Source organism: Pantherophis guttatus, chromosome 3, assembly GCF_059756535.1.
Source record: "Pantherophis guttatus breed Tessera chromosome 3, ASM5975653v1, whole genome shotgun sequence".
Lineage (NCBI taxonomy): Eukaryota > Metazoa > Chordata > Lepidosauria > Squamata > Colubridae > Pantherophis > Pantherophis guttatus.
Window position 1 is genome coordinate 38,165,999 of NC_142065.1, and position 11,685 is coordinate 38,177,683.

Below are 11,685 nucleotides of genomic sequence, written 5' to 3' on the forward strand. Positions count from 1 at the left end.
GAGAATGTACCTTTAAAAAAGTCATTCCAACTTGGAATCTTATTGCTATTAATGATTTTGTTATTGGAAGAAGTCCGTTTATCCTGTCAAGAACCTTATTTTAGAGATCACCCAGATTTGAAAGCTGATTGTTCTTTTGCAACACTCTCTATCCATATGGTGCTTTATAACATGTATGACATGTTCTCCAGGTTACATGTGGCATCTCCAAGCTATATGTCATAGAAGTTCTGGACCATGTCACCCACTGGATTCTGAACTCCAGTACCTCCCTCCAAGACACACCCACACACCCACACCCACACACACCTTCAGTTTAGGAAGTTCAAGGAATTTTCAAGGCAATTGCTTCCTAAGCAACAATTTACTGTTTTCAATAGCAGCAGCAACAGCAATTAATGTATTGATTAATCATTTGACCATATTAAGATAAGGGCTTTGGAGCTAACTAGATTCCTCTGAAGAAAAGGAGAAAGCAGATAAAACTACTTTGCCAACTTCTCCCCGATTCACTTTGTCTCACCTCTATGTATCCAGGAAGACTCACAAGGAACTGTGAACAGTCAAAACCTGGAGCAATCCTGGCGGTGTTCCCCCATGTTTGTCTTTGTAGTAAACAAGTGCAACAACAAATAAGCAAAAAGCCCACGCCTGACATAATTGTGAAAAGCATGTGATAAAAGTGACAATATGCTGTCCTTTGGCTTCACAACACATATTCATAATGGTTTTTAAATAGAAGTAGGTGAATTGCGCTTTGCAGCCAGTTTGATTCCTCTTGTAACAATCCTTCAGGCTTTTTATTTGTTTGTTTGCAAAATAATAAAAAAGAAGGTTTAGTAGTTAAAAACATAGATGAGGGACACATTAGCAATTTATTATCTTGTTCTTTTATGTGATCACCTGGGGTATAATTTCAAAAACAGGCGAAACTATGGAAGAGAGAACTAATGGAATGACATTTTTGCATTTTCCTACTGATTGGCTGATGGGAGCACCAATTGGCTCATACTTCTGTCGCTTATGCTTAGTACTTTGAGGTCATAAGCAGTGGTGGAATTCAAAATTTTTTGCTACTGGTTCTGTGGGCGTGGCTTGGTGGGTGTGGCTTGGTGGGCCTGGCAGGGGAGGGATATTGTAAAATCTCCATTCCCACCCTGCTCCAGGGGAAGGATACTATAAAATCTCCATTCCCTCCCCACTCCAGGGGAAGGTTACTGCAAAATCCCCATTTCCTCCCGATCAGCTGGGACTCGGGAGGCAGAGAATAGATGGGAGTGGAGCCAGTCAGAGGTGGTATTTACCGGTTCTCCGAACTACTCAAAATTTCCACTACCGGTTCTCCAGAACTGGTCAGAACCTGCTGAATACCACTTCTGGTCATAAGCAGAAGTGAGAGCTGATATGGAAATGCCCAAAGTTTCTTCTCTAGGGAAGTTAGTATAAGATAATGTTTATTATCCTGAATTTCAGAAACTGTAAATGAAATAAGGTTCGCTTTTGTGATAGATTGAAGATTGCAAATTGATCAGAGGAATTAGAAATAACAAAAGGCAAGGAATAGTGGGACAGTGAGAAGAAATAAGATTAGGAAATGAGTAAATGCCACAACATCTCAGTTTTCATGCGAAACTTCAATGCTTCTGGCATTTGCTGGAGTTTGTTCAGAGAAGAAGCTGAAACCAACCAATTGGCAAAGTTCTCACATCTTCTTGGGGTCCAAATGAGCTGGTCATACAAGCACTTTTCTTCCAGAACATCACCAGCATCATATTACAAATTTATATTCTTTCTTTCTTGACAACTTTGCAGATGTAGGAGGCACTGACTTGGGTCCAACGTACAATCAGTTGGAATAGCATTGCAGATATGCAGTATGATTTTTGCATTGCTTGGAAGTAAGCACTTAAAACCATATTAGAATATTCCAAAAATCATTTCTGATAGCATATACTAACAGTGACCAAATTTTCTTGAGAACAAATAAAGGGCAAATTTGAAAAGTGGTATATATGTTTATTTTAAAAAGATAATTCAATTTCTACATTTTTCACCTGAATGTGAAAGAACATGCATTAAATGGTGCTATTTGCATAATAAAGGTTAAATGAGCAAAATAAAGGACAAAAATTAGTTTTTGAAAGATAACTAAATCTAACATGATAGGAAGAAGTGATCTATATATTTTAACTTTAAGGGGATGGGAAATTACCACGTTTGCATACACTTGCTGTAAAGAAGATTGAAAGTCTCTTAATTATTCTTTTCTTTCTTTTTTCTTTCTTTTTGCACTTTCAATTTTTCTACTTTTCTTTTCAATTTTTCTTTGTTTTATCTTTTTCTATTGTTAAAATTATTTAATAAAATTATTGGAAAAAACTGAGTTCAACTCTTGGTGACTAAATGGATTAAAATAAACTGGAAATAAGTGGGAATTGTGGAAATAATGAGGAATTTTCCTGACAGTGAGAATGAATTGGACACCTTGCCTTGCTGTCCAATTCATTTGGACACCTTGCCTTCCAGAATTGTGGGTGATTATTGCTGGAGGTTTTTCAAGAAAAGATTGGCCAACCAATCTTTTCATATTGGACAACCAATCAGTCCAGAGTGGTATAAGGACTTCTGCCTTGGGCATCGAGTTGGACTACAAGACCACCAAAGTCCCTTCCATCCCTATGACTCTATGATTTTTCTTTGCTGTTTTTGCATTCTTCTTCACAAAAAAATATGGAAGCAGGTTGCCACTATTTTCCTGTAGGGGAAATTTTGTTTTGTTTTATGTCTCGGACTAATATGTATGCAAGTACTAACAAAATCTGACCTTCTTTAGCTTTGAGATCAGCTAAACTAGTCCTTGGTAGCCAAACTAAAACTTGGAAGTAAAAAAAAAAAAAAAGCAGCAAAAAGCTACTGTCAAACATTTTCCTCTGTTTAACACAAGGTGGAGCTTTGACATCTGCTTCTACCTCTCCCTACCATAATTACATCTTGCTGTCTATTGTGCCTGTTGATGCCAAGATCCTGGCACTGTTTCATCCAGCAATACCAGTCCAGACTACCTCCTGGCCTAGTACAATCATTTTCAAAAATAAATTGCTAATACAGAGTCATCAGTTAAGATTGAGAATCTGCTATGTGTGATGCTGTATATGTGCTGTGCTCCCCAGAGAAGCAGAGATTAAACTGCTAAATAAGAAGGCATCTCTTATTGCTTTTCAAAATAAAAGCTTCCCAAATTGTGTTTGTTCTCAAATAGCAAAAGAGTAACAAAATGAATCAAATCTTTCAATTCCCTCCCAAAACACAAGTGACCGAGCCCTGCAATTTATGTGCAACAATTGTTTTGATCATCATAGTCCTTGGGACTAATTAAAAGAAATGCAGCCTTGATTGCTGCAAAGTTGCTCTTCTTGTCTTACATATTAAATGACGATATTTAAGAATATTTTAGGCATCAAGTGGATAAAGTCACTAAGATTCATTCATAGTTGCACTCTAACTGGTCTGACCTGGTTAAGGTGCCTGATTCACAATCATACTTAGTTACTTGAGACGAGTTTGATGTTGTAAACGCTAATAAATTGGGCAGGATCTTTAACATTTTTCTCTTGGCTTCTGGCACAGTTACTGTTTTTATTGTATATCTTTTTGTATTTATTGTTATGTTAATTTGCTTTAATTCCAGTGTTGTCTGGATAACTAAAAATTGAAAATGGAGTTTAGTGATTTGGAGACTATAAGAGAAGGAAATAACCGTTCTCAAAACTGGTCCTGGTGACTATATTTTCCTTTTGAACTTGTTGCTGGTCCTTCAGATTCAGAATCTTTTGCAGAAATATTGTCAATGCAGAAGGTACTAGTCCTGGCAGCATGCTCTTATTCATGCCTTTGATTAAGGAGGTAATCGTCTCCTTTGATACAAAAATCAAAGTGAATTCATTTAGTGCAGCAAACCAACCACCAGCCTGAGTGAGGTTTCTTTATTAAAACTAATTTTAAATGAGTTTCAGACATTTGTCACAGTGATCTTCCCAGGTGTGTTACATAGCTGGTTCCGTTTGGTTTCTAAGAACTGGTTGCTAAATTATTGCACACATTACAACTAAGTTAAACCTCACATTTTTCCTGCTATGCCTGACAAGCTGGCTTATCCAGGCAGGGTTGGAAGAAAAGCCCAGAATGTGACGTAGAGTAAGCTTTGCATGCCTAGGCAATCTGAAGCTCTAATAGAGCAATATTTCATGTTTCCAGATAGAAAGGCTGCCAGGTAGATGGAGGGAAATGTATTTCTTATCATTAAGTGTGTTAAAAATACTGGAATCTAGGCAATAATAAATAATTTAACTTATTTTGATTCTTTTTAGAGTTTAATGTGAGTAATTCTGGTTTATGGATCAACATTTCTCTATTATTATTTTTTTAAATACTCTTGCCTGTTTAGTTCAACAGGGCACAAAACTGTATTATGTTAGTATAATTCTATCAAAGTGAATTTATTGTACAGTGAATTACTCTCGACTGGTAGAGCCTTTTTTGCTTTAATTATCTGTTGCCATATGAATAATATGAATGTTGGGTGGGGGGAGTTAAATATAAATCTAGATATTCATATTTTTAGAACCACTCTCATAAAGAATATCAAATAATGTCTTCAATTCTCTGATTAAAGCAACCAGGACAAAATTTTCTAAAATTTTATTATCAAGAAATATCATGGAGTTTAAAGGCAATTCTTTATATTGAAAATATTTTTCCTTCAGTCTTATATAAAATAAAACCAATAGATTTCTGAAGAGTTATGATTAATTGATTAGGTCATCACAGTATAACAACAGACATAAGTAATATCCAGAATGATCTCTCTCCATTTTGGCCTAGGTCTCTCAATGGTGGATTTACAATTGTTGTAATCAGTTCATTTCACCTTGTTTCTGCCAGTTGTCTTTTTCTTTTAACTTTTCCAAACACTGTGGACTTCTCAAAGGAACAGGGTCTTCAGATGATGTCCAAGATATAACTGATCATTAGTCTGATCATTAGAGATTTGAATGAGAATTCCAGCTTAATTTGTTCTATGATGCATTTTCCTTGGCTGCCTTGGAAAATAATTTTATTTAGATGGCATTATTTAGAGAACATTTTTGAATTGGTGAGATCAAGCTGCTGAGAAAGTGGATGCTATCTCAAAGTTGAGGGGTAGGGACACACAAAGCTTGAGGTGTTCTAGTGGGCCACCATTTAAGTATGAGCCAGAAGTCTATTGCAGCTGCCAAAAAAGTCAACGCAGTGGTCCTAGGATGCATTAACAGAAGGACGCATCAAGATCAGAAGCATCAAGATCAAAAAATGATTGCACTGCTCCATACTGCACTAGTGAGGTCATGCTTGGAATATTGTATCTAGTTCTGGTCACTATGATACAAAAAAGATGCCGAGACTCTAGAACAAATACCGAGATGAGCAACAAAGATAATTAGGGGACTGGAGGCTAAATCATAGAATGAACTGTTAAGGGAACTAGGTATGTCTAGCCTAACAAAGAGAGAGATTAGGGATGACATGATAGCTGTCTTCCAGTACTTGAGGAGTGGTCACAGAGAAGAGGGGGTAGGAGAAAGAGGGGGAAGAGAGGGCAGGACAAGAAGCAATGGGTGGAAGCTCATTAAAGAGCGATTCAACCTGGAATTAAAGAGAAATTTTGTGACAGTGAGAATAATTAAACAATGGAACAGCTTGCCTACTGAAGTTGTGGGTGCTCAATCACTGGAAGTTTTCAAGAAAAGACTGGACATCCCTTTGTCCAGGATGGTATAAGATCTCCTGCCTTGAGAATGGGGTTTGACTAGAAGATCTCCAAGGTCTCTTCCAGCCCTATGATTCTATATTTCTGTTTCAGTGAGAACCATCTTATTGGCTTTGTTGTGACTTGGTTTAGAAGCATTGGTACATCCTGATTATTAACTATTTTGATTCTCAGAATCAGTTATTGCCTTGCCCGATCACAAATCAGAAAAAAGTAGCTCACTTAACTAATGCCAAGTGCCATGTAAAGGAAAGGCTGCACTGAAACCATTTAAAGTCAAAAGATTAGTTTTTGAGTCATGTACTTTCATGTTGCCTCTTGCCTCTGTTTTATGAAACTCTACAAAATGCAAGAAGTGCAGTTTTTGTGCCTAGCTCAGGCATCTCTGAAAAAGCCAGCTCAAGATTTATTGCCTATATGAAAACTCTCCATTTATCCTTATGTAGGCTTCAGATGCAGCAACTGTAGCAGCAGTAATTTTTTTATTATTTTATTTTTCTGCATAACAATATATAAAAAGGTGAGAGTGAGACAGTGAGTGAGTGAAATACTATTTTTCAAAGCCTTATAAGGTGGCATTACTGAATACATTTGGTATGTCCATACAAACCCACTAGTTCCTCTTATAATTTATGGTCAAACATACATGTACTTTCTGGTGCTATGGTCTTCCATATTTTCAGTTGATATATATTTGGACTGTAAGTAGTCCTTACTTAACAACAATAATTGGCACCTCTTTACAAGATCCATATGTGATTTAAAAATCTAAACACTATTTAAAATTCCTTTCCTTCTTACAGCTATGCAAATATTAATACAAGGAGGATCAAAACTGCTTTCAGGAATAATAAAACTAATTAAGGAGAGGAAACCTGTGTGTTGAAGGACAGTTTCCTGAAGTTCTGGCTAATAAGGCAAATGAATTGCTCAGCAACATCTAGAGGGTCAACATATTCTTTACTCAGGTTGTATGTAACTAATACTTTCTCCTAGAATTCATGAAAACTATTGGGTCATTGCCTGCTTTAGGATCAAGCCTGAACATGAAGTGTTGGGTGTGTGAGTTTTGATTGGCACAATCTGGAAAGAGCTGAAAATTCCTACGGAAGGAGATGATATCTTGATTCCACTTGTACACAATAGAGGGTTGAAATATAGCTGACAAGATGTCATAAAATCATTGAGAAGGCTTCCTAGTCGAAAGGCTTTTCCTTGATTAGTGAGAAATATGAATAAAACTCACAATTCTCTCAATACCTAGGAGAGATTATTACACATTAAAAAGCATAAGGCAAAACCATAAAAGATTCACTACTCCAAATCATAATCAAGGAACATAGATGTCCAAGGGTGGGGGTGGCAAAAGGTGGAGTACATGAAATGGCATCATTATGTCAGTGTCATGACTTATGTACTTGTATTAGATGGCAACAAACAAGGGCATAATTATGGTTTTTATGTAAAGTCATTCCTGCATTTGGCATTATTTTGGCATTGTTGTGGTTTGCTGTGAACACCATTGCTATGTGTGTTTATATGTATTTACCCACAGAGAAAAATAATCTTTCATTGGCAAAATCAGGACAAATTTGCTGTTAGCAGATCAGTAAAGATTATAGAATCACTTGTTGTGAAATCCAACCGTGTCAAATAGTTATGATCAGATCTAGAATTAATGCCAGTAGATGGCATATTTGTTGATGGTGTATTTACACATTGGAAATAGATAACTCTGCCATTACTCCTAAACAAACTGCAAAAACTTCAGCCCAACTAAAATCCAAACAATATAGTCAAATAATAAAAACATTATAAAAACAAAACACATGAGCTTATATAAAAATACTATTACAATATATATACTATTGCAATAGATCCATGTTACTGTTACAATCCATATAAAAGAGGAAGACTATTCTACATTAATGCTAATGTAAATAGTATGATACTTAGAATTGAGCATGTGTCAGTACACTGCATATATCTCTCAGTTACAGGGATGCAAGCAATAGTGCAAAATATATTCTTGGGATTGGACTTGGATTGTTTTTTAACAACTCCAGGCTGATTCCTCTCTTGACTCTGCCCCCACACTCTGCCCCCTTCTTCTCCTATACTATCTTGAATAAATTAGCAGAATGGTGGGATAAAATTGAGTTTTGGTTCTGCCTTTGCCAATTTAGTCAAACTGTGCTCAAACCAGGGGTGGGTTCTACTTACCTTTATTACCGGTCTGCAACGGGACCACGCACGTGGGACCGCATGCGCAGAAACTTCCTGGTCGGTGGGTGGAACCTCCCGCTGGTTTTACTACCGGTTCTTGCAAACCGGTTTATTGTACCGCATATCTAGTAGTTTTACAGCAAACATGATAAAGTAAATAGATCTAACTTCTAATTTTTTTTTTTTTACAAATATGAAGATTGGTTACTAGATGAAATAAATGTGTTATAAAAAGGAAGTAAAGCATTTGCTGAGAATAGAATTCTTAGCAAATGCTTCAACCCTGAGCAAGGAGTAAGTTAAGAATGTGTGATGTCCTGTTGCTTGTTTAATATGTATAAATAGATAAGGAATGCTCAAGGTGATATTGCAGGATTGTGAATATATACAAATAGAGTCATGCCTGAGTCATTGGCTGAGAATCTGAATGAATGGGAGTGAATATTAGAGACCATATAAGGAATATGAGTCTGAAAATTAATGTGACAAAGATCAAGGCAATTGTATTGAATAGAGAAAATGAGGTGAATGAAAATGGTGATTGAGAAAATAAATGAATTAGTAGAACTTGTTAGAACATTTACAAAAGATGGAAAAATTGATGGAGGACTTTTTAATACAGGCAAGGGTAAATAGTATATGGTTCCACAGTCATGAATAACTGTGCTTTTATGGAAATTAGTTTGTATGAAGAGTACAATGCACTGTAGTGAAAATAGGGATTACAAAGATCCAAGTTGCTGGAAAATAAGAACTTTTGGTACACATATTGGCAGGCATTGACTTGGGTAACAAGCTTCTATTTGGAATTTGGACAAGAAACAATGGATGGAAACCAAGGAGAGAAGCAACCTTAGAACTAAGGAGAAAATTCCTAATGATGAAATCAATCAACCAGTGGAACAGTTTGCCTTCAAAAATTATGGGTGATCCACCCCTGGAGGCTTTCAAAAGAGACTGGACAACCTTTTATCTGAAACTGTATAGGGTCTCCTGCTTGAGCAGGGGATTGGACTAAAAGATCTCCAAGGTCCTTTCCATCTTTATTATTCTATGTTCTATAAATATATGGTCTTAAAAATAACCAGGACCCTCAAACTGCAGAGACTTTAAAGTTTATAACTATCAACTTAAACTGCATCAGGTACAGAGAATGAGGTTTGTGCAAACCAGTTTTAATTTCATTATATTAATATGTTTTCTTTTCCATCTCATGTCTTTATTTGGCTTCATATTTGTTACTCTCTTGCTTTCCTCAAAGGAAATACTGTAGAGCAGGGGTGTCAAATTCAATTTCAACCCTCGCATCAGGGTTGTGTTTGACCTGGGTGTGGCCAGGTGGGCATGGCCAGTTTGACGTCACTCATGTCGAGGGCACCTGTGGTGGCCTGGGCAGGGCTCGAGGGATCAATTGTCTGCAGCTCCATTTCGGCACTGTGGGCTGGTCCTTCGCTGTTTCCAGGGCCGCCCTGCAGGCCAGATCTAAACACCCTGTGGGCTGGATCTGGCCTGAGGGCCTTGAGTTTCACATCCCTGCTGTAGAGTGATGGATCTATATGGTTGCTTGACACAACAGAATTTCTGCAGGGGATCAGCCACATACACACCTCCAACAAGACAGTGTAAGAGACAAGTAAGAACCTGTGTGAAATCAGTAAAATTGGTGGTTTCTTTATGATGAATGCAAGGCAAGTTTTGCTTGTTCCTGAGCTGCATGAAACAAATTTTTCTCATATGATGATTTTTGTCTTCTAGGGTGCCTCTGAATCATCTCTGCCTTCCCATAAGGACCTGTTGCTGATGACAAAAATGGCCAGAGATTTTCTAGGAGAAGGTGTGGCATGAATTCACAGACAGGCTTAAGGAGAAACCTCAGAGTAAGTGGCTAGGCCCAAATTACTGCCAACCTTTTCCTAAAACTCACTAGTTTTCTACTGTAATTCTTTAATATCACAAATAAGACCCTGAATCTAACCTTAAATCAGCAAAAGCTCCACAGACAAATGCTGTTATATTGTTGGAACTGAAATTTGCTGTGTGAATGTAGGCATCAAAGTAAACCCAGCAAGTTCCCATAAATCAGGAGCAGATAAAAACAGCAGTATTATTTCATTTTATACATATGCAGCAGCAGTGGGTTTCACTTACCTTTGCTACCGGTTCGGAACTGTGAGCGTGCGCATATGCAGAACCTTCTATTCATGCACAGAGCGTCCATGGAGCCTCCCCCTGCTGCTGCTACCGGTTCACCTGAACTGGGGCAAACCAGTAGAAACCGACCACTGATATGCAGGCCCAGGGAATGACAATATACATTTTTTTTTAAAAAAGAGGCATAACAAAGGAATAAACATCACAGAAAAAGAACAACTTTACCCACTTTTTTTCTTTTCAGCAAATGATGGGTTGGCTGGTTCTTTATCCATTCATCAGTGGCATCATTACATTCTCCACAATGTGCTACCCACACTTGTGTAACAATGTACATATGGCAGCAAGACGGTGCTGAAGAATTGCATTTGACTGCAGGCTGCAGCAACAGTAGAACACTTCTCCAATAGTTAACCTCACAAGTGAAAACCACACTTGTCAATGCTGAAACTCAACTAGCCTGAAGGTATTTTTACATTACAACCAAATGAATCAAATATTGATCTTGATTAACTTATAATAATGCATTTAAGTACAGTAATATCTTAGGCAAAATGTAACACAGGCTAAATTACAGGCATCAAGGTCTATAAATTGTCCATTTTAACTATTCATTTCTTCTCTTTTGTACGTATAGAATTCTCAGTAGGTATGTTTGTGATGCTTCGTGAAATTAGGTTTTTTTTCCCCACTTGCATACCAATCAGGAAAGAATAATGTAATAAATATCTTCATTTTAGGAATGGCATTAAGACCAGTGGTGGGATTCAGCCACTTCGGGAGAACCGGTTGTTAACTTTCTGAGCAGTTTGGCAAACTGGTTGTTGGAAGAAATCATTAGGGCAGAGAACCGGTTGTTAAAATTATTTGAATCCCACCACTGGTTAAGACTGATAGATGTTCTTCCTGAAGAAGCAGTAACATTACATTAAGTAATTTCTTGCAATTTATTTCTTGGGTTATTTATTGATTAATCTGAAGCAGGCACAACTTCCCAAATTTAATTCCCTCAGGAGTCATAAATTTGGGACCTATTGTATAAATTAGCCTATTTGAACCAACCCCAAAAATTGGTTCAAAAATTGTTGCCCTATGATGCACTGTTTCATCGAGCTAATGGTCATGATGAGTTTTAGTAGTATCTAGATAATATAGAGAGATTCATAATGAGGGAAATAGTCTTCTAGAGTTCCTGCCCTTATGCAATTTAAGGACTGTATAGAAAATGACTAACACAAGAAGCTTTGGGTGAAAATTGGTGCTATATAATATTTACAACACATAGCAAATGATTTGTCTAGCATGGTTTTCAAATGGTAAAAGTTAATATACTATATACTAAATATACTATATATAAATATACTATATAGTATAGTATAGTATAGTATAGTATAGTATAGTATAGTATAGTATAGTATAGTATAGTACAGTCACTATACTATACTATACTATACTATACTATACTATACTATACTATACTATACTATACTATACTATACTAT